Source organism: Dermacentor andersoni, chromosome 3 (assembly GCF_023375885.2).
Source record: "Dermacentor andersoni chromosome 3, qqDerAnde1_hic_scaffold, whole genome shotgun sequence".
Lineage (NCBI taxonomy): Eukaryota > Metazoa > Arthropoda > Arachnida > Ixodida > Ixodidae > Dermacentor > Dermacentor andersoni.
Window position 1 is genome coordinate 170,524,486 of NC_092816.1, and position 25,330 is coordinate 170,549,815.

Genomic DNA, 25,330 nt, shown 5'->3' on the forward strand with positions numbered 1-25,330 from the left:
TTCCACCCAGTCGCTAAATGCGCAGTTGCTGCTGCAGCACACCGCCGCCCCTCCCATCCCCACACGGCCATCCGCGCAACGGAAGACGGCGCGTTTGGTCTCCGCTTTCTTCCTTCGCGCGCGCCAGATTGAGCCGCGATGGTCGGCTTCTCATGTTTTCAATCGCACGTACTGGATATGATGCGCGGGGACGGTGTTATAGTCAGTGGAATTTATCCAGAACATCACGGCCACGGCAGAAATGCGCCTGGAGTGCCCATGTAATTGCTATTGCAGTAAAAGGGAAGTCCAGCAGAAGAGTGCAGAACTTGCAGAGCAGCGCCAAGACCTGAAAAATTACATCGACATGCTAGCCAAATCAAGGACAGACCTTGTACAAGCAAACGAAGAAAGCGTCTCTCTCACACTATGAGCGAACAACAAATGATCGAATGCATGCCTAGATTTGAAGTGCTGAAGGTTAAGTTTCCCATGCAAGTGAACAGAAATGGTAATTTTGCATTGAAAGATTTTGAGCTGATGACATCAGCGTTCAGATTTACAGTGGGCTGTCAAATTATGCGCACTTCAAGAAACTGCTGCAGCTTGTAGCTCCAAAAAGTGAGAGGACTAGCCCATGCATTGTCCCAGAGTTAGCATCATTTAAGCTATACGGGCACTTCAGTTCGACGCATCCTCATGGTTGATTTTCAGTTGGATTGTAGACAATGGCATCTGGTTACGCGCCAAGCGATGGACTCCAGATGCCATTGTCTACAATCCAACTGGATATCAACTATGGGGATGCGTCGAAGTGAAGTGCCCGTATAGCATAAAAGATGCTAACTCTGGGGCAATGCATAGGCTAGTCCTCTCACTTTTTGGAGCTTGAAGCTGCAGCAGTTTCTCAAGTACACTTGAGCCGAAGGTTAGAATTAAATCCTGGGTCGGGATTTCCTTTCGGTCACGCCTCATCATTATTGTTTTCACAATTATGACACTTTGGTTGCTCCAGTCCTCTTATAGTTCACCGCACTATGAACACCCCGATTAGTGTATATAGTGCGGTGCGGGGTCAAAGTGATAGGAAAGTCTGCTATTAACACAAGGTTTTGCCGTTTCTCATCATGTTTCATCTCTCGGAGTTCAAGAATAACGTCGCCGCTAGCCAATTCGCAGCTTTGTAGCCGGCTGCTATTGTGTCTGTCAGGCATTTTGAAACAAGGAATGGAGACATGGCTATCACTGCGTTTTTTTTTACGCTGCGTACGACGTGGTAGCGGAGCCAAATTTTCTTTCTGCTGACCAAAAAACAAACAGTTCTTTGGTGCGCCCCCTTTTCGGGGATGATCGGGTAACGGGGGAAGATTAAGGCATGCAAATGATATTCCTTAGGCAGGAACTCGAGCCATCTTCCACGGAGCCCAACACGGAGATGCTATAGCACCTGTAAACTGCAGGTCCCACAAAAGTCAGTTGTACATTCGCGCTATAAACAAATACGCATAACCAAGGGTCGTTAAGACACACAAGGTTAAGCCTCTCCGCTAGGAATGTTGAATGCAAACGGTAGAGAAAAGGCAGGAAATAATAAAAGTGACAGAGAAAGACGAAGATTGAAAAGAAGGACACGAAAAGGCGGCTGCCGATTTCCTCCAGGTGCTTTAGTCGGAAGGCGCCGTATGTGTAAAGCAGAGGCCTACCCGCCGTGGTTGCTCAGTGGCTATGGTGTTGGGCTGCTGAGCACGAGGTCGCGGGATCGAATCCTGGCCGTGGCGGCCGCATTTAGATGGGGGGTGAAATGCGAAAATACCCGTGTACTTAGATTTAGGTGCACGTTAAAGAACCCCTGGTGGTCGAAATTTCCGGAGTCTTCCACTATGGCGTGCCTCATAATCAGAAAGTGGTTTTCGCACGTTAAACCCCATAATTTACATTTTAAAGCGGAGGCCAACGAGGTTTGCTGCATCCGCATGGGGGCCTTAAAGGTCCGAACACCCGGCATCGGCTGACCACCCAGTATCCCCTTTCCCCAGACACGGCTGAGCCGAGTACTGCTACAGGCCGGAGAGTCCAACCCTCATGTGTTCAGGTACACTGTAAGAAAAAATGTCTCAGTTTACGGCGAAAGCTGAAGGTAAAACGTTGCCGGACACGTTTCCGTAAATGAAAAACGGTGTGTTCCGTTAAACGGACAGGCCGTAACTTTTTTCTCCGTTGTTGTGAAAACAGCAAATTTCCGTTGTTTGAGAAAAAAAGAAGGAAGGGTTCCGTTTAACGGAAATCCCGTGCAATTCTCTACGTATACTTGAAAACAGCGTATTTCCGTTTTTCTAAAAGAAACAACGGAGGTTGCGTGAAACGATTGCCCCGTGAAAATCTTCTCCGTTGTATTACAATATGGTTAAACGGAGGGATTCGTTTGAATTTTCATAGTTTGTGACTGTTGTGTGCACGCCTCTTTGTTTTTATATGAAACGGAGGGTTATATCTAACAAATACACCATAATATGTTAATTTGAGTAGATTAAAGCTTATTAAGTCTATGCCACTTCAGATGGTGCGATAAGGATAATTGTGTACATAACTGCATAGAAGTAGTGCATCGTAACTGCACTTGTGTGATCAGTCTCATATGCTATTTAAACTTACACTGATACTATGCTCATGTATTGTGCATGCATAAACCTGTTCTGGTGTCTCATGCCCAGTAAAGAAGTAATCACTACTACCTGCGATTCTCAACACAAGTTGAATGATTTTATTTACAAATTGTATTTACAACGCCAAAGATGTCTGGCAGGCCTGAAAAGAAAATGAAAGACAGAAACTCATCAAAACACTTAGACCGCAACAAGGTACACCTTTAGTGAAAAAATATAATGCGCACTGAGCATGTGAATGCGGCCCATGTTTACCATCACTGCTACACAACTCAAGAAACCAGGGGTAGCTCCATGTTTCACTGCTTTGTTGCACAAAGGACAACAGATTCCTACAGAAATTCCATAACTGGCTCTGATCATAGCCAAAAGTAAGCAATGCCATGTTCAAGGATTTGTTACTGGAGTATGTGACAAGAATGCAGTGGTCCCCACTTTCTAGCCCACTTCTACATGAAAGAGATCTTCCGAAGTTGCACCAGCCAATTATAGCTCATTTCCATGATGTCATGGAAAACTGCTTTGAATGTTGGTATTCCTAAGAAATTACACTTTCAACCACAATGGAACAGAGGGCAGATGCACAGTGGTTTGTCAATTTAGCTTGTACTGAATTCTTAAGTTGTCATTGAGTAGACCTAGTATACTTGGATGCTTTAGGCTTGCACATCTTTTCAAGCAAACATTTATATTCATAAGGTGAAAAGGAGATAAAAGTAGGAAGAAATGCACGCTGCCAGTAGGCTCTGAATTCACATTGCGCTGTGACAGCTACAAGTCCCTTCATAACTTAATGTATATCTTTATAAATGCAGCCTTGACTACAGGTCTCCTGCTCATACCAACGGTAGCGGGTACGAAGCGTTCCTATGCTGCAGCCTTGTATGCAGGCAGTTCGCTACATCATCCTTTTATGCCACCTGATCCATCAAGACTGCAGATTTTGAGGCCCCACTACAAAATATAGAAAAAAAATTGAGAAAATTGGAAGGACTCAATTTGGTTAGGTAGACACTAACGTGAATGTACATGTACATTAAAATTAATGTGTACAGCGAAAATAAGGCAAACTAAACAGAAGCATGGAATTAGTGTAGATTAAAAGATGATCTTAAACCTTATTTTTCCTAATCTCATAATGACAGGTTCAAAAAATGAAGGCCAAACTTTCCTTTTATTTTATTTTGCACCGAAACCCCTGCACTTGTATGTTAGTGTGACGCTTGCACTTCAAACAAACTCCTTTGCAATTGAGCCATAGTGGCACATTATAAATTCTCAAATCCTGCAGAGTTCAGTCTTTGGAACAGGCAGAATACAAGAATACTACCTTGACCAACTAAAAACTAATAATTAGGCAAAGAAAATGCTGTCAAGCCCGCATAATATTTGCCTTACCAAGCCACTCTGGTAAGAGCTGCGTTTTTTTAGGTAACATAAAAATACAGCACAGCTTATTCTGCTTAGTGTCCCTTTAGTTTTATATAACCAGCCTCAGTCCCTCTATACACTACGGTGTTCATATATATATAACCACATATGTGAAAATGATAGAAAAATCCATGAAGGATGATGCAAGATGGCTTTAGATTAAAGATATTTTACACAGGATTCAGCATGCATTGATAGACAGGGTTAACTGGAGGTAGCTAGGCGAGACCTTTGTCTAGCAGTGGACATAAACAGATGATGATGACAAGACGGGTAGTAAATTTTGTGACACTACTGTGCAGCTATATTAACTGAAGCAATGTAATTTCGTCTTCATACATGCCCATCATGAAAATTTAATGGCAATGCTTTTGTGCACCGACACTCTCCAACTGTAACAGAAGTATGTTTTGTTTATCGTGCCATATGTACTTAACATTCTGGATCATGTAAAGGTTGCTTAAGTACCATCTGCTTAGAACAAATGCTGAATAAAATGCATATTATCACAAGCTAGCGTTGAACAAATGTCTGACCACGTTTCCTCCATCCCAGCCTTCGTTACCAACCTCTGGCATGTTCACACTAAGGTACTATATTGTTGAGATATCATTCGGTTAAACACCCCAGAACTGCACAGTGGGCCATGAGAAATGCAGTAATAGGGGGCTCTAAATTAATGTTCACCATCTTGTGTTTATTAAAGTGCACATAAATATGTGTACACAAGCATATATTGATTCTTTACCCATAAGCATGCGGCTGCCACAGCTGGGAACTGAATTCATGACTTAGTCTGCAGCAAAATGCCATAGCCACTGTGGGAAATCGGGATGGTTAATTGTGTAACAGTCCACCTAGTCGACTTTTTATTTCGTACATTGCTGTTTGGCTGGAGCTGAACAAGCAAAAATGAGGCAGGTGCCTCCAGCCTGCCTCCTCTTTGCTCATATTGCTTCAGCCAAATTAGCAGCGGCTGAAATGGACGGTCAACTAGGCAGACCCTTACAGAACAACCCCCCTGGTGTAATGGTGAATAGACTACACAAATTAACAATAAAAATGGACAGTATGAAGCAACAACCAAAATAATATTCAGCCAGAATGGCAATATATCAGTAAAATGTACAGGGTACATACTCACAGGTTCACTGATTCACTCGAAGCTTCTGGGCGAGTCTCATTATTTTCATACTCACATTGGTGCGTGACGTTTTTGCACCTTGGCATCTGCTGTCCTTTGATGGATTTATGTCAAATATCTGTCTGTGAAACAACTAAACACATCAGACAAAAATTCTCAGTGTGAACAGCCTTCTTGGCATTGTCAGGTGACTTTTCTTTCTAGCTACCTAACCAAAAAATATGGGTCAATTCTAAAGATAGGGCAGCCAAAAACTGAAGGAAGGTTAAAACTGTAAAAAAAAAGAAAGAGGACAATGACAGGAACACACAAGACACCACAAATGCTTATAGTGTGTTCCTTGCCCTTGTTCTCGTTTTTTTCGCGCAGTTCAACCTTCTTTCAAGTATGAACCAACTAGCGCTCAAGAGCGTCCTACTAAAGTCTAATATTGTAGACTGATCCTGCAGGTAGTACAAGTCTGACATTGTGGGCTTAACCACATTCTCTGTGCTCTTCAATTGAAAAGAAATCCTCTTAAATTTATGCGACGCTACATAGAATAGAACCTCTGTCACACAAGCCGGGTTATCAAAACTGCACTTGCTCTGGCAACCCATTCTGCGAATCAGGCTCCACCTTCAATGTGGTATGTGACGTCACATGTATTATAAAACAGAGGCACCTTCCGTGCCACCTCACTCTGCCCTGGTTCCTGCATCGAGTGCATGTTGCTCTACAGCACCATCTCGCACCAGAAATTCCAGCACAGTATACAATATATTCATTTTCATCTCAAAAGAATGTTATCCACGATAGTCATCATATATGTGGTTTTCCCATTCGTTCTTTTTGAAGTAGATGCATCAGTTTAGAAAGTGCCCACATTTCAACTGCATTGTTTATATCTCATTTGGTATGTTACATGCCACGAGTGTGCCATCCAGTCAGAGTAAAAGCATGTAACCTCTACAATTTGAAATAGTAACTAGTTCACTTTAGTCGTTGTTCAGGAATATAGGTACGCAAAATTAAAATGAAGCACTAAAGGAGATGCATTAGGAGCAGTTACAAATAAAGAAAGCAAGCAAGAAAACAGAGGGCACCAGACACTAGACAGAATTCTCTGGTAATCCGTGCTGATGTGCAGGTGGTACACCTAGCAGTTCTTTTTTAGCTGTCCTCCTTGAATCGGAACAAGCAGACTATGTGTTCCTGTATACATTACCACGAAGTCCACATCGTGTCATTTGTGTGGCTTTTTTCATGACACACATTAGAAAAGACTATCCATAAGATAAACATTAGAATTACGAGCAAACATGTATTTGTTCCCAGTCTCAAGCCTTATCAGACTAGAAATACCATTCCGTACTATAATAAGAACACTAGTCAATGGCCAGCTATAATTTTTAACTGAAAATCAGACCCAATAACCCCATGTAATACAAAACTCTATAGATGGTGCAACGTGCAATGGTGGAACAGAAATAAGCTAAAGAGGGCAGGAGCACAATGCAATTGCATGTGGTTGCAACAGTTCAAGAAAGTACATATGCCTCTGGTACTGTAAAAATGTAGAATGGCACTTGTTGAAAATATCATGTTGTGTATGATCAATATGTATAACTCACAGAAGCGGTGTTAATACACACAAAAGCTTTGAAAAAGAAGCAAGTGAGATAATTTATCAGTATGTTACGTTTCACAACTTAAAACTAAGAGAATACCAATACACATTACACAGGTAAATTTTAAAAAAAAAACATCACACGTAGCTTCTACAACGTGCAATTGACATGCTCAATGAATGCTGCATACGGATGTCTTGTACCTTTGCAAAAACTCCAATGTGGTGGCTGCTCCATCAGCATAGGCCATATTTGTATAGTATGTATGTAGTATAGCATAGTATGTTAATAACAGCAGGCACGTTGCCTCCACAAAATCTAATCCTTCTGAAAAGAGGAGCTGCTGTTCTGCTGCTATATAACAGTCTTTTTTGAAGATGCTCCCTGCAATAATAGAATGATCAAAAAACAATTACACTGTATTTAAAAACATTTATTGACATTTTATAACCTGCATTATTGCTCTCTGGACAAAAGATATAATGAACACATTGTTGCGCCAAAAAAAGGAAAATAAGGACTTGGGAAGGAAGAGTACCAAACGACAGATTGAGCACTGATTGAGCGTCGTTTCGCACTCTTCCTTCCCAAGTCTTTATTTTCCTTTTTTGGCGCAACAATGTATTCATTATATCCCAACCAACTCGCCCAGCAAGTTCTACTCAGAAAAAAAATAGCGGACCATCAATTTCTCCTGTTCTATACTCGTTTACTGTGACAGCAGCACCTTCCCACATCGGAGACCATGATGTAGTTTTTGCTTGCGTGCTTTCTCTCGAAATAATTTTGCTCACCCACTAGAGGGGCATAACAATCACAAGCTAGTGATTATAGGGCTGTTGATTGGGCTGGGTGTTGTAAAATTTTGTGTTAGATTCAGAATTTCAAAAATATTTCAAATTTTATATAGCCTTCTATAAAGAATATTTTATATGGCCTTACATACTTTGTTATATCAAAGAAGGAAGAGAGTTGTTTAAATAAATAAGTTGCAGCTTTATTGTGTTTGCCATATGCACCTTCTTTTCTGTATGACAAAGTAATGCATTTTGTCGAATGTGAAACATGTAAAGTGTGGAGCATTTAGGACTCACTAATGCGCAGCTCTCACACTGCTGGCGCTATAGCTGCAAGTTTTTGTTGAAGCTGTGCCAATGCACGGCACAGGTACGTAGAAAAGTGCTGGTGTGCCCCTAACCACAAGTCATCTGCTGCAAAGTTGGAACATTGTAAACTTGCAAGAGAGAAAAATCAGCACAAGCTCTACACTGAGGTGTTCCCTTTAACAGTGGGCTACACTGCAGCTGGCATGTACAGAGGGGTCACAAAATTTCTGCCTCATGTCTGCTGAGGCAGAAAATCCAGCATGATCAAGCGGTGGTTAGAAAAATAGGGCCGACAACACAAGGAGTAAAAACATGTTTAAACAAAGTAAATTAATAACTCTGAAAACAAAAGTTGGTACATTTGGGTCTAGGTGGGAGTCAAACCCAGGCCTCTGGGGTGCGAGACAAGCAAGCTTCGCCAACGCCATGGCAGCTGGATGGTTCTGGCTGACTAAAAATGTGCCTAGTGCGTGTGTCGTTGCACACATCACGTCACAGCCATCTGTCTGTGACATTAGAGTGGAATAAGGTGGTTGAATGAATTAAGGGAAAATAAGACATCAACCTATTCGTAGCAATTGCTACATAGGAAACCTATACGGGTTCCTCGAAAGAAAAGCCTCGCAGTTGAAGAAAAGTTCGTCCTGGACCGGAATGGGTGAATGTCTTATTTTCCCTTAATTACTTCTCTCCGCCTTGCGAGTTTTTGCAGCACCATTACGTCAAACGGTGGCCTTCGCTTCGAGTTGTTGACAAATTCGACTTCGCCCTGCCATTTGCCAGCCGCCTGGTTAGCTCGGACGATAAAGCGGCTGCCCCGGAAAGGTGGTGGTCCCGAGTTCGAGTCCTGGACCAGGACGAACTTTTTTTCAACTGTGAGGCTTTTCTTTGGGGAAACCGTATGGGTTTCCTTTGTAGAAATCGCTACAGATGGGTGGATGTCTTATTTTCTCTTAATTACTTCTCTCCACCTTGCGGGTTTCCGCAGAACCATTACGTCAAGGTTGTTTAATATTGGTGCAAATTAGAGCAAGGTGGATTAAGGTAGAGTTGTGAAGGACACGTGTGACAATGTATGACATGTATCATGGATGTAACCGATTAATTAGAGAAGTCATAATGATTTCCCATTCAAACCATGTAAGGATACTTAAGTGACTCAATTTTTTCTTTGTGCTATAGCGATGGTGAAGCTAGCGTTGACGAGGTGGCCTGATGATAAAAAAGATTAACAGTGAAGGCGACAGTCCTCGTCAGCATAAGAGAGTGACTAGCGGTCGCACAAGGTTTCAAGCAATTTACTGCTCTGTCAGTAATATATTCCTTCAGTAAATGAAGTAAATCTCCTTTATGCATTCTGGCACAAGCAGCTGCAATGAGGTTGTGATCACACAGTCGACAAATAATATTAATGCTGCAACGAAACTAGGCATATAGCTCGAAGAATGCCTGTTTCACACAAACATATTTTTGCAGCTTTTTTCCACAGCTTCGTATTTTCAATTCACATGCATTAATTGCTGTTGCTGTGGTTTTGACATTTTGGAGCACTTTGAGGAAGCCTTAGTTACTGTTGCCATACTTATTTATATTGCTGCAGGAACAGCTGACAGCTGCAGTAAATAAATCAACAAAGAATGGACAAGAATGTTAATGCAATATCCCTTCTCAGCCACATTATTAGATGCGTGTCTCCACTTCATAAGCAGTGTCACAGATCAGTCAAATGCATGAAAGGCCCAGGGTCACATTTTCTGCACTTGTGAACATGTGTGAAATCATAATTAAAATTACACCAAGTGAAACAAGCTTAGTAAATAGGGCAGGTGCCTTCCAAAAATGTGCGGAAAGGGGAAGGTGAGAAATATGACTTACGTAACCTATGTTCACATCTTATAACAGACACGCTTGCTGCCTAGATATTGTTGCGCTATAACAGACACTGAAATTCAAGACACATAATTTACCGTGCGTAGCAGTGCTGGCACTGTGGCCAATTGAATAAGGCATACGAAATACAGAAGTGTGAATTCCTAATAACAATTGTTAAACGCTTTCATTCTTTATGTGCATTTCAAGTCCAGACTAACAGCTATCCTTCAACTCCTGTTTCAGCATCCCATAACTGACACATAATTTGTAAGACTGCCTTGGACATGAATATAACTTTTATGGCTCCAAAGTGCTTCCGCTGTTAGCTTCAAGAAGCACAACTAAATTCTAGAAACACAAATGGCCCTGGTCTCATTTTTGCCACAAACATGAAAATGCTCATGATGACAGTAATAGAAAAATACTCAACATAAATAAACAAAAGGCCGTGAAGTAATAGGAAGGTGCTTAGGACAATCAAAGAATTGCAGATCCAGTCACTAGAGAGCTTTATTTTCCGGAACGCAAGCCCCACCCAAGCACTATGGGTCTCAATACCATCGTTGACACTTCGCGCTCTTTTGTGCTTGCTTTGGGTTCTTGCATGCACGGCAGCTTGCGTGCCCCAACGCTTTAGTGCAGATTGCGTCCGATAACCTATAACTCTCTATTCTCTATTTTTCTCTAACACTGATGTTATCAGGTAAATACAGAATGAGTACACATATATTTATTTGTGTGATAGGCTTATATACAATACAGAATTAGTCGCACAGAGCTAAAATGCAGTTCGCGGATATTCGTGAGCTGTGACCATCTCACCCAAATTGACTCGCAGCAGCACAACATGGTAAAGGGCAAGTGAGAGTGACAGCTTTATTTTTCCAGCACTAGACAAATTTAGAGCTTCAACTCTCAACTGCACCTTCCGCTAGCAGTTACAATCACACATAAACTGTGCAGTGTAATCGGGACTTGTTGGCTACTTAACATCTTTATACAAGGATCAGTGGACAATAATATCTGCATTGGAACCTACCTAGTACGACGATGGTAGGAGCTGATAGTAGCTGACCAAGCTCCCCCACAAGACTGGTGCCCTCCTGGATGAACAAAAGGATCCCGTGTACACAAACTATACACACTCAAGTAATCCCACATGCAAATGCTGTCCCTACAAAATCTCAACCATTAGAGGTGCCATTCTACACAGTTCACTTTTAAAGATGAGGTCTCTTCAGAAGTTCAGATAAACTTGAGATATGTGGAGCCTGGGTGTCAAATCACTTCCATCTGATAACTTAGACAAATCGATGTGTTCTAGTTCACATAAAAAGGAGTCAGTATGAAGCTTGGAACAAAAAAGAGCACACCAGGTTAGTGCAGAGTTGTGTGCAGAACAGTAGCATTGCATAAATAGGAAAAAATAGAATAAGCTGAAATAAAACCCAGATCCAGTTGTTAGAGCTATGCTCGCTTAAAACTAAAATTGGAAGCGTGGCAATGCTTGACTACTCAACAAAAATGCAAGCAGATCCCTAAGTAGTGCAGTAAAAAAAAAAGGAAAGGCCTACTTCACAGATTGAGGTCCCAGAACAGAAACATTCATTTTCACACTTCTCAACAGCAAAAACTATTCTCAATTAATCAAAATGACATCGAATTTTTTTTCAGAAAAGCAATGCACAAAGATACAACCTACCTCAAAGACTTCAAAAAGGCACTTCTTGTCGTCTTTGAAGAGGGCACACAGAAGGGGAAGCACAGCCACCTGAACTGCTTCCTCATTTTCATTTTTGTGGTCTTAGACATGCACGACTGTATGCATGGTTTCCTTTCTTGGAGTCAACTCCACTAGATGCATCAGCTGTGGTGCGCATTCCAGCATTCTTTCACGAAACGTGGCCTGTCAATGTTGAAATTAAACAAAACATTACAGAAGAATGAATATGCTACAACCAGGTAGGTCTACTTATTGAAAACATTATATAGCTGTCAGAGAGTATCACAGAATGATTTCACGAATTCGACAACTATCATAAGCAGAGTAACTAGCTGGGCTGGTTGGTTGAACATAGTGGAACACCGGAGACATAGTTGAACACCGGAGACAAAAAGGCACACAAAGTACACAGACACAGCGCTGACTTTCAATGAAAATGTTTATTTTGGCGCTGCGCAGCTAGTTTTAAAGCGAACACTTGGCAAAAATAAACAAGAAGATCACACATGCGCAAGGAATCTGCTTGTATTTCTATTGCACCCTGACATTTGAATCGAGGTGGGTCAGCTATTTTTCACACAAGGCTATCGAGGGCCAACTGACACAGTTATTTCCCACACGTGAAATTGCGACAGCCTCGATAACTTCTCAGGTGAGGATGGATTTTCTCCTAGATGTAATCTTGCATTTGTCGAAGATAGATTTGCACCCACAGTCGCTACAGTGCACGCCTAGATGACCTTTAGTAGTGTTGCTAACATTGTTGTGGTGTTCCCTAAGCCAATCGCTAATGCATCAGCCAGTTTGCCCGATGTAGACATTACCACACGAGATAAGTATCTCATATACGACACAATGGGCACATTGTGTGATGCGCTGTCAGTGATTAGTTTTACACTGGACCTTTTCTTGGAAGACTGCGTAAGTCTGCTTGCTCAGTCACACCAGTTTTCTATGCGTGGAAGAACGAAAATGAACATTTGCACTCCGGCCAACCTTCTTAAGATTGTGCGAGATTCCATGAAAATATGGAAAGCTGCCTTCTTTACGTCGTCACTACTTTGTGCTTCTGTGAACTGTGTCCTTGCGCGACTAGCTTTCCTAACTTTCTTAAGTAAGGCTTCCGCGACACTAACCTGCAAACGCAAGTTATATCCAGCTGCGCCGAGGCGGGATACTTGCGACCGAAAGCTTTCTGCCGCCTTGCGCACACAAGATTTCTTCAAGGCATTTGAAAGGCAAGGGACAATACATCTCTTCAAGAGTTTAGAGTGTGCAGACCCAAATGGAAGTAAAGGTTTGGTCGCCCTTGGATCAAACATCAAGCACACGTGCTGCATCAAAAACTGAAGCCGCACGTCAAAAAACCGAATGTTATTTTCTTCAGAAAGCTCATGTATCAAGGTTAGGGGACTTCTCAATTCAGTGATGTTCACCTTGGCATTACTCTCAAGGTTGCCTTGAGCTTAGTACAGTAAGAAAGGGGCGATGACTACTGGCACCACGGCATTTACAGGGCTACTGTGCATGTGATGAATCTGGAAAGATTTGTCCACTCATTTACACTTGATCAGCTTTCAAACTAGGAACCAGCTTTCGAAAGCTGACATTTGGCAGCTTATTTCTGAACTACTCCAGAGAAATTGAAATGGCTTTTGAGATATTGATTTTTGTTTCCATAAATTGCTTTTAAGCATTGAAGAGGAACATGCTGTAGTTGAATAAACATGCATGATCCTGCTTTACAATATTTTCTTTTAATCTAAACACTTGCTCCCTTGCAACAACTGGGGTAACTCCATACCTTCACATCCTTCCCGAGAAGTTTGTCAGCGTGCTTGTAGAAGCAAGGCGTGATTAATAGCAGTGGCCACTCCTCCTTCACTTTCGATGTGTGTGGAAATGGATCTGTATTAATGAATGTTCTTTGTTCTATGTATGTGTCCTGCATGTATTGTGTTGCGAGTGTCATATTAATTTCTTTATAGTTTTTCCTTCCTTCATGTTTCATAAATTGTATTTTTTCTTGTGTGTCATTTGGGGGCTCAAATCTACGGACTGGCTGCCAGTTGGCACAGCCATACGCCCACCTTCTCACTTTAGAGCCCGAAACTCCTGCCGTAGGTGAAGCAGATCGCTTGCCGCGATTTAAATTTTCAATTCGGTTTTCCAGCTGCTGGAAAAAAGAATCATAGCCCCTTCCCAGCAGCCCCCCATCTAACTTCCTATCTTCAAGAGAGAGCGGATACGCAACTATAATTTGTGCAGCTGTGCTGCGTATCTCCTCTCTCTTCGGTCTCGAGTACAGATTTAACAAATTATCTGCCACCCGCATCACCGAGTCCCTTTTCACCCTTGGAAGGAGGGGCACTTGACTCCCAAGGGCCTCTGTAAGGCTATTTGGGAAGTTGCTAGTGTCTATCGAAGGTGGGCTCATGTTTGTAATGTCGAAAGTACTTGTGGCGGCGTTCGATGGGGCTTCATGCTCGGATATGCCTAATAGGTAAGCGGAAACCAGACAAAAACATGCTCCACATGAAAAGTTGAATCATGGCAGATGTACTGAACATGTAGTTTACTACATGAAAGCAAACATTTTGTCAGAGGAAAGGTCTACATAGTATTATCCTCTCAACAATATATTTATACACAAAGTCATCGTGACTTACACACAGACAGTACTGAGCCTAAGAGGTTCTGTAAAAGCTATAAAGGATGACAGGTAAAAGGGGTAAGGCACCTGACAGGAAAGGACCAGGAGAGGCTGCAGGAATGACCTCTGCCACTATAAAGACCGTCTCATTAAGTGGCAGCACATGTAAAAGTTCTGCAAAGGTCTCTTCTTCTAGCTCGGTCCAGTCCCTCAGGAATACCTGAGCCAAAAATGATGTAAAGGAAAAATGATTTTTGATAAATGCATTTATACTTATACAAAGTCAAATAATCAAGGTTTTGGCAAGGCCTTGGCCGTGCTGGAATGCTAGCATTGTTAAAGCCTGTTCTCGATCGTAGCAGTCGCAGGGGCACTGAACACTGACCCGAAGTCTGGAGCCGGAGTCTATTGTTCGCTGCCGCACTCGCACCACTACAGCCTTAGAAGGGGGCTTTATTTGTTTGTTCAATGATTAATCAAGATAATACTTTGCATGAGATGTTAGAATACGATGAAGCCCATAAATGTGTATAGTAACTACAAAATACAAATTTTATCCACCCTACTTAGTGAAGCAAGAAGTATACGACAATTGAACATCTATGATGGATTGATTAGGTTCGCTGAAAATGAATGCTACAATCTCAAGTGGTTTCTGTGGGGCACTACATGTTAAAATACCGTTTTATGAAATTGATTAGCACAATCCAAGCTCTCCCTGAATTATTTTTGCAGTGTGTTCTTGGATACTTCTCACAAACGCTCGGCCATTAAAAGGAAGCTTTAGCTCAGGAGCTCCCATGTAAATTTACAAGGTAACGAGGAATACTTTTCACCAGCATCCGCTGCGACAAATGTGATTGTTTCTTGCATTTAAAGAATAGTGAAATATACTGCTGTGGGAAGCATATTCTGCATTTGGGCTGTCGCTGTACCCACAAAAAATGTTTAAAATTCTAAAAGTGGAAAAAGAAAGTTCAGTACCATGTTTTCAACCCTGATGCTCTGTCATAACGATATCACCATACTGCCAACTGCACCTATTAAAGTACCTACCAATGACAAAATTAAAGGGACGCTACAGAGAAATTCTCCACAAGGAAAGGAAAAAATTGCGATTAAGAAAAGGGCCTGGCAAGGAGACACAATCTCTCCAAGGCAATAGACGTATTCAAGTACACCATTCATGATCAGCAGTCAGCCTTTAGAATCTTCGCAGGAGTACGCTTGTCTAGTTCACTAACTCACAGGGGATCATGATAATAAGAAAATTTAGAGAATAAAAATGGGCTGCAGGACATATGGCAAGCATTATCAAACCATAACCGGGCACTCAGCGGTATCGCTGAAAACAAAGGTGTACAATCATTGCATTTTCCCAGTAACTACATGTGGAGCAAAAACTTGAGGTTCACAAAGATGCTTGAAAACAAGTGAAGGACTGCGTAAAGAGTGATGGAATGAAATGTTAGGTGTAACGTAAGCGACAGGAAGAGAGCAGTGTGGATCAGAGAGCAGATGGAGATCGCAAATATTCTAATTAACATTAAGAGGAAAAAAATGGAGCTCGGCAGGCCATGTAATATGTAGGGCAGATGACCAGTGGACCATTAGAGTTACAGAATGTGTGCCAAGGTGTAGCCAAGGACAGCAGAAAATTAGGAAATTTTGCGGTGCAACTTAGAATGGGCTAGCTCAAGGCAAAGGTAACTGGATATCACCAGGACAGGCTTTTGTCCTGCAGTAAACATAATTATAGGCTGATGATGATGATGAAATTTTTTAAATTTTATTTGTATTAAAAACTCATCCTTCTAAATACCAAAAATGGTCTTGCTTTTATAACTAGTGGCCCGATATGACGTAAAGGCATAAGGCAGGTGGCGATGCCACCTTGAAGTTCATGCACCAGCTTATCGCAGTGTCATGGATTTCGACAATGACTGCTTTGGGGCCTAGGTGAAAAGTGATTACACTGTCTCCTAATTGAGATAGATTGAACATCGCAAGTTTCGATAACTTTTACTAAGCCAAAAGCGACCAAGATACGAAAAAGTAAGGCTGCACATGTGCAAAACGTGTAGACCAAGCAGCTGTGCACATCGAAGAATTGAAGCACACGACCAGGGTGCTTACGTCTGTAAGTTTACAGATGTTGAAAGGCTAATGTTTGAGGACCTGTGGTTTTCGCATTAAGCAGACAAGGGAACAAAAAAAATAAGAATGTAGAGCGAGTTGCCAACCAATTTTTCAGGAGCTAGCCCCTGATACACTGCCACTGACTTCACAGAACGTAGAACGGTGAGCGAAATCAGAACTAATGCAATTCTATTGAGATGTGAAGCCTATCTTCCTCCTAGACAGCTAGCAAAAGCCTTCTTGCAATCATTCATGTAGTTCCATCTTGGCGAAATAATGAAGGGCAACAAGCGGGCAAAATACTGATTAAAGGAACACGGTAACAGGATGTACGCCAACTACCAGTTGAAATTTATTTATGGAAAGCAACTGCTTTTTTGCACGAATAAACTGTGGTTGGCAAGTCCTGTTACTCTGTGTTCCTGTCTTCGTCGTTTTGCATTGCTCGTTCTCCTTTAACATGAATGAAACTATATTAAAGAAAGTTTCTGCTTGGTGAAATGATATTTGTACTTTACCTTTGCATTTGCTGCATTGCAGATGCCCTTTTCTTTTGCCTGGGCTAGCACCTCTTCTAATGAGCTAGCCTGAGCTACCTTTTTGATTGTGTGGTCAGCATTCTACAGTTTTACTAGAGGCATTGCTGTTCTTTTCCTGCAGTATGTGGCGAAATACTTGAGCTTAAAGGGTTCACGGACTCGGGCGCGTACTGGGTTTAGTGGATAATTCCTCACAGTACACTTGGCCGAAAGCTAAGAAACAAAAAAAATGTTATTTACAACATTTCGACGAGCACATTCCACACAACAATTCGCCATACCTAGCCCTTGTGCCATTTAACAACAATAGAGCAACTGCGCACTTTTATCATTAAAAAAGTAAAGTTGCATCTAAGATATGAATTGCCATAATACACCAGCTAGCAACAGTAATACATTAGAAAGCATGTGAATCTCAATCGACATCGTGCACAAAAAAAAGAAACAGAAAAAAGAACACTGGGAGGAAAACCACGCCTAGTTCATATCAAGCAATTCAGCTCTGACAAATGTGCTAAACCAAGGCAAATGCTGTTCTTGCACAAGACTCCATCATGGGTGGGACAGCCCAGAAATGTTTGCTAGCAATTTTTCATGCCGAGATATCTGTCAGAAGTTAGGCTTCGCAAATTTTCATTTTGGTATAGCCTGGCACCGACAAATATTAAATTTGGGTGAGTAAATATTTGAGAACCAATGTGGCAGCAAAAAATTATCCTACATCCAGCGTATTAGAGCGCTAGCATTTCTGAACCATATACAAGGATTTTATATTCCTTGAATCAGACATCTGAATGTACATCTCAGGTCCAAGTATACTGCAACAATCTTATACCCTTTAACCCTTCCTCTGTGCATAGCCAGTGTGCAAAGTAGCTAACCAAAACTACCTCCCATTAAGCTCCCTGCTCCTCTGTGCATCCCTTTTCTATCTCATGTATACCTTCTACGCTGTCATGGCTCCCTCTGGTACACCATCATCATTCACTATCAGCCACATGGCACAATGGCTGACAATAGAATCAGCGAAAACTAATCCTAGGCAGCACAGCTTGTAAGAGCACCCAAATGTGTGGTCAGCAGTACATTCTCCATATACTGAGCGTCACCAGTAAGACTTGCACGTGAAGGCTAATGGTGGCCTAGGCTTTGCAGAAAAGCACTGTATCACCAGTTTACATATTTTGCTACATCAGCAATGTTCAATAACCACTGTGGCGAAACTGTTGTAGCAATGTAATGTGTACACTTCTTGCATGCAGTGATGCTATGTGCCCATTGTACTTGATTACACTTTAATGCCGGTAGCCACAAGTACTTAGCACAGAAATTACAGCCGCCCATTTGCGGGTGTGTCATTCTTGACTTAGGAACGGTATGCAGAACGCTGCTTTTCAGTAATACTAGCGCGCTGTGAAGTCAGTGGCAAATGACAATACATGTTTTAGACTCGCACTGTTCATGCTCTTATGCCTCCAAGATTTGTTGACGTAGCCTGATTCTGCCACACCAGCAAAATTGCCCACTTACCGTATTTTCTTAACTATAGCCTGCGGACTAGATGATTTATATGCAAGGTTGCAATTGAAACAAGAAATCGACAAGACACAAGACAGCAAAGTAATTCCGGGGCTGGATTTACAAAGTGCATTCGACAAAGTCAAACACTCAGCCATATTAGCACAAGTATCAAGACTCAACATGGGGGCAACGAGCTACGATTATATTCAAGACTTCTTGACCAACAGCACGGTGGAACTGCACGCCGGAGGCCACAAGCTCCCCGAACACAAGCTCATGCCAACAGTACGGGTACTGCGCAGGGTTCGGTCATCTCGCCGTTGCTCCTTAACCTCGTCATGATAGGGGTAGCGCGGGCAGTAGCAGGGACCGGCGTCCGGCATACGATCTACGCCGACGACATTACCCTGTGGGCGGCCTGCGGCACCGATGCCAGCATTGAGCAACAGCTGCAAGTGGCGGTTACCGCCATCAAGCTGCACCTTGACGCCACAGTCCTAATGTGCTCGCCCGCAAAATCCGCGCTATTCGTCCTCACACCGCTTCGACCGGGACGGAAGCGCGCTCCCCTTCGGGAATGGGACCACATTAAGATTGTGACTGCATTGGGGCAACGCATCCCCGAAGTTCCCAAGATCAAGGTCCTGGACCTGCTGCTCAACAAGAGCGGCCACAACGACGAGACCATCTACAAGCTGACCACCAAGGCAATGGACGCCATCCGGCTCATAGACAGAGTCTCTACACGACAGGCGGGCGTGCGTGAAGACAGTCTCGTGCGCCTTGTCCAGGCGTTCGTGATCAGCCACATCGCCTACGTTGCGGCCTACCTCAACTGGCAGGTCACTGACAGGACCAAGATCAACACGCTGATCAGACGGGCTTACAAGACCGCGCTGGGCTTAATGGAGACCACGAGTACAGCTCGGCGTCCATAACACCCTAGAAGAAATAGCCGAGGCACAGCTCACCGCGCAAATGGAACACCTCTCTACCACCAAGACGGGCCGCAGTATACTGAAGTCCCAGGGTTACAACCCCCAAGCTCCCAGCCGGCAATCGTGCGAGATCACAGAGGAGGCGTGGGCCCACATTTACGTGGACCCCATTCAGAAGAACATGCACCCAGAGTACAACCAAGAACAGCGGCAGGCGCAGGCCAAGACCCTCACCGAACAACACGCCCAAGACCTGCACGCCCGGTACGTGGACGCAGCGGAATACAAGTGGGAAGGCTTCGCGGCAGTGGTCATTGCGGCGGCTACCGGCATCAAGACAACGGCAGCGAGCGTGCGGTGCACGAACGCCACAGACGCTGAGGAGGTTGCCATCGCTCTGGCGATCACCGAGGCCGAGTGTCACACCGTGCTCAGCGACTTGTGGAACGCCGTGCACAACTTTGCCAAAGGGCAAATAAGCGCGCCGGCGGCCGCCATCGTCGGCTCATCGGCAAGCTCCATCTTCAAGACCGTGGCAGCACCATCCGTGTCAAGTGGTTCCCGGCGCACGCCGGCGAGTATGCATCCTCACTGAACCACAACGAGGCGGCCCTTTCGGCGGCGCGAGCGCTTGCCTTCCGCGCCGCTGAGAGTGACCGTTCCGCGTAATGGTTCGAAACCAAAGACAGATTGACCAGTTATGCTGAAGTAACCAAGTGTTACTGCTTAGCTCGACGGACAATGCCGCCTCCCCACCCGGCACTCAGTCGGGAGGAGGCCGTAATCCTAAGGCAAATACAGACCGCGTCACTCCTCGCCCCCGCAATGCTGCACGTGCTTCACCCAGAGCTCTATCCGAGTGGGCTGTGCGGTGTTTGTGCAGTGGGTCTGGCGGACCAATGGCACATGATGTGGGACTGCCAGGTTCCCGACGGCAGCTAGCTCCAGGACTTACCAACCCGAACTTAAAGGTGCACTGCAGTCTGCAGACAAGAACACAACTATGGGCCGCCCAGCAGGCCCGGGGTGCGCTTGAAAAGCACAAGCCTCATGACCCACTACGAACAGGCCCAACTAGGGTAGTGCAGAGTAGGGTATAACCCCGGGTCGACGCTTGGCCAGCGTCACGACTCGTTAAACCGTCGGTTGCCGGCACTTTATTAAAGTTATTCCTACTCTAGCCTATATGCAAGGTTGGAAGCATGCTGGAAGAAAACAAGTACACACTGCACCTATGAATTTTGCCTGTGCTACATGTCACAGAGTGCATGCCCGCGTCCCTCTCGGGATGGCCGCCAGTGCCGCCCCAGCTACAGCGCTGCTTGCACGGCGATGGGGGGAGAGCGGTCCCCATTGTTCCCGTCTCGCCCGACCGTTTGGTCACGTGGGTTGCCTGAGCGCGACGGAGGGACGAGGCAGCTCGGAGAGCGGCTTGGAAGACGGAGCAGGTTGGTCGGGCACCGGGGGACAGCTGAAGATGTGGTCGGCAGGCTGAGATCTCCAGACCGAAGTCTTCGCCGGTCGAGCGACAGACGGTGCAAGTCCGTCAGGATCTTCGGCAGCGAGGTTGCAGCAGCCCGACGCTCTTCAGATCGGGACCTCGGCAAGCACGCCCCAGATAAGCCTCGTGTTCCAGCCCGCTCTCAGAACTTTCCGCCGGACTCTCTTTTCTAATCGCGTTTAATCTTTCATTTGTTTATCCATCGCGTGTTAATTTTTGTATGTTCTGTTAGTGTAGTGTTTGCCGTATTTATTGTCGCGTATATTTTTCATTTGTGCCGCAGATTTTTTGTCATTTCGCGAGTGTTAATGGTTCCCACGTGGTGGGCTTAGTGTCGCGCGAGTGGCGTCAGGGCGTGTGTTGTGTGACCCGCACGCCTTCCGCAAACTAAGCCCCACGACTTGTAGTTGTATGTTCTTTTTCTTTCATTATGTCTCGCGCATGATTTTGTTTTATTAAATTGAGTGTGTGTGTTGTACGTCGCCTCCCGTCTCATGCCTCTGGTTCACGGTCGATCAGGCGTGGACCTTATCGCCGGTCAGCAGTCGAACCCTCACTAAACGCACGCGGGGTGGGTTTGTTGTCGCCCCATCCCCTCCGGTTCGGAGAGTGCGATTACCTCACCATCAATACTTGACAACTGGCGTCCGCACGACAGGACTCGCTGACCGCGATCTTCCGTGACCACGAGGCATAGCGGGCGGAACAGACGCGCATCGCGGAGAGCGGGAGAAGGCCAAGATATGGCTGATGGACTCCTCGATGAATTGGAGCGCATCGTGGCCATCGGGAGGCAGATGGGCCTTGAAGGGCCAGCGCTCCAGGAGTTTTTGCGCGATATGCGCTCCAAAGAAGAGGCGGATCGTCGCGAGCGCAGGAAAGCGCGAGAGCTGCGACAACGCGAGGCGGATGAGTGCGATGCGGCACGGTCTTCCCAGCGCGTCCTCGAGTTAGAGAAGGAAATTGCGCTGTTGCGCGCGAGGGGGGCCGTGTCGAGAGCATTCGCAACAGAGAGTGCCTGCCGGGCTCGACCGCCGCCGCTGACCAACCTCAGCCCTCTGGAGTGAGCCTTGTTCAGGATTGTGCCCAGCCCGAATCCTGCCTCGTGCCTCAGCCCTTGGGTGCCGGGGCCTTCGAAGCGAACGAGAGGCCGGTACTTTGAGAATCAGGCGGTGTGGCGGGTAACGATGGTCAGAATCCGGCCACGAAAAACGTCAGCCGCCGCGCAGGCAAATTGTGCCATCGCAGGCTGAGAGAGGCGGCGAAGTGTGTGGCGCGGCGGAGGCTGGCGGGTTACTGCACACCGCGGAGGTACGAGGTACGGACCGCTAGCAGATTGCAGAGGGTGAGGAAGAGGCCGCGCAAAACGGCGCAGAGGTCACGGAGGCGTCGACGGAGCTTGGCGGTCGCGAAGCGTTGCTCGTCGCCGCGAAAGAGAGCGCGAGCGATATATTCGCTGCGGCAGATGCTGCTAAGCCGCGCACTTCGTGGCACCCGGTTGCTCATGCGCTGTGCATGGGTGAGGACTAGGCAGGGGTCAGTGTACCACAAGCAGCGAGGCAAAAGCGGGCAGCCGAGGCGCGAAGCGGCATGTCGCTGCGGGGCGCTTGTTGTGTCTCGCCACCTTTGCGCCGAGAGTGCTAGGGGAATAGCAGGGATGCGACCTCAGCGAGTACGACTAAAAGAGAAGCGAGAATTTAGAAGGGCAGCCTGGCCTTAATTGATCGTCTCGTTTGTTGGTCCGGCCATGTTATTGTTATCTTGTACCGAGTTGTGTAATTCGTTCATTTTTCGGCGCTTCCATTCACCGATCTCTGTTTTTTTGTTTGGGTTTTCTTTTGTGTGTGTGATGTGTGTTGCCTGTAGAGTGCGCGTACCGGCTCTGCCGTGGTTTGCGCCACTCACAGGGCCCAAGGGGACAATACCTTGTCGCATGTATTTTGAATCTGTGGATTCTCGGGAGCATTATTTTATCATTAGTTTTCTGTTCTCCTTTTTGCGTCTGAGTTGTGTTGCGGAGTGCACTGACTGGCTGAGAGCGCGGCGGCGATATGCGCGGACAAGTTCCTTTTGCGGAGGACTTCCCGAACCGTGACCCACACGACGACGTGATTCTGCGCGTGCATGACTATGTGGTAGTTTTGAATGTTATTGGAATAACATTCTTGTCGTCGGGGTGGTGTCACAGAGTGCATGCCCGCGTCCCTCTCGGGATGGCCGCCAGTGCCGCCCCAGCTACAGCGCCGCTTGCACGGCGATGGGGGGAGAGCGGTCCCCATTGTTCCCGTCTCGCCCGACCGTTTGGTCACGTGGGTCGCCTAAGCGCGACGGAGGGACGAGGCAGCTCGGAGAGCGGCTTGGAAGACGGAGCAGGTTGGTCGGGCACCGGGGGACAGCTGAAGATGTGGTCGGCAGGCTGAGATCTCCAGACCGAAGTCTTCGCCGGTCGAGCGACAGACGGTGCAAGTCCGTCAGGATCTTCGGCAGCGAGGTTGCAGCAGCCCGACGCTCTTCAGATCGGGACCTCGGCAAGCACGCCCCAGATAAGCCTCGTGTTCCAGCCCGCTCTCAGAACTTTCCGCCGGACTCTCTTTTCTAATCGCGTTTAATCTTTCATTTGTTTATCCATCGCGTGTTAATTTTTGTATGTTCTGTTAGTGTAGTGTTTGCCGTATTTATTGTCGCGTATATTTTTCATTTGTGCCGCAGATTTTTTGTCATTTCGCGAGTGTTAATGGTTCCCACGTGGTGGGCTTAGTGTCGCGCGAGTGGCGTCAGGGCGTGTGTTGTGTGACCCGCACGCCTTCCGCGAGCTAGGACCCACTACTGGAAGTTTGCATGTTTTTTTCCCATTATGTCTCGGACATGATTTTATCTTATTAAATCGAATGTGTTAGTGGTACGTCGCCTCCCGTCTCATGCCTCTGGTTCACGGTCGATCAGGCGTGGACCTTATCGCCGGTCAGCAGTCGAACCCTCAATAAACGCACGCGGGGTGGGTTTGTTGTCGCCCCATCCCCTCCGGTTCGGAGAGTGCGATTACCTCACCACCAATCTTTGACACTGCAACAGAATGGCAGAAGGCATGGGAGTACAAGACGCCAGCCAAAGTATTTTGTGATAATGAACTCCATGCATGTGCAGCTTGTAGACATTGAACAGAAAGCTTAGACAGCTACTGCAACTTCGATCATCCCAGAAGGCATGACCAAACACCTTCAGCCTCTGGATATCTCACCGAACATTCAAGAGCAGTGTTCAAAAGCAATATGAGGCCCGGATGGAGAAGGGGGCTGCCTATGTTTGCAAAAAGTAGATGAATCCATATGGAATCTCTTGTGCAGAAGTGTGCTAGTGGGCGGGCTACCGACCCGTAGCATGCCGTCCCATTTCAAGTTATTCTCAAAGGTTTCATGAATGTCGGACGGAAAACTGAAGGTGATGACATTGATTCTGAAAGCAATGAAAACACTGACGAGGCATACATCGAATCTGACATGCTTGACATGTTTTGTTCCGACAGCCCTGATGAGAGTGATTTTGACGGGTTTCCGGACTCATTTCCTTGACTAATACTGACTGACCACTAACCAGACTTATAGTGGTCAAGTATAAAAACTTTGCTTCTGTACTCTATACAGGTTTGTTTCTACAGACTACACAGCAGGTGAAAACTATCTAAAAACATTAATTTAGACCCTCATTGGCCCCTGTGGATTCGACACTGGGTGCAGACTTAGTCGGAAAAAATATGGTACAATAAAATATTACTTTATGGCACACACTGCAGGCTAGTCAAATCTCGTTACTATGAAGCCCAAATTAGCGAATTTCTCAAATTTACGAATACTTTAAGTATCCCTGCCAGGTTGCCGGTATTTTCAATGTAAAAATATTTCAGAACTACGAATTTCAACACAGCACATATTTCAAAACAACGCACATAGGTTATTTTTCCCTTTTTAACAGAGGAACATCAGTAATACGAATTCGGCTAAAAGTAGCAGCGCCGAAACTCTTGCGCGAAGCAGAAACCCCCAGTGCAGCAACTATCATCATCACCATGTCGAGTGCCAACTGCTTCACCACAAACTTCATTAAGAACTTCACGAGAAAGGTTTGGCGATGTGCACGTGTGAGATCCAAAGATGAATGCAGCTAGCGATGGCGCCAAGAAGAGAAAGCAGTTCTCGCTGCAGCACAAACTGGATGTATTGCAGGAAATTGACGCAGGGAGAAAGCAAATCGACATGTGCAGAGAGCATGGCATTGCCCCATCGACCATCGCAGCCATTTTGAAAGGCCGAGACAAGTTTGTCAAAGCTTTACTGGGAATTGCAACTTGCTCCTACGAGGAAACGGCTGCTACTGGGAAACTTTCAAAATGTGTACCAAGCTGTTCTCCCATAGTTCAAAGATGCCAGACTGCAAAACATTCCCATGTCTGGCCCAACACTAACAAAAACAAAAAACCTGCGAATTTGCCGGTGCACTTGAAATAACTGGGTTCG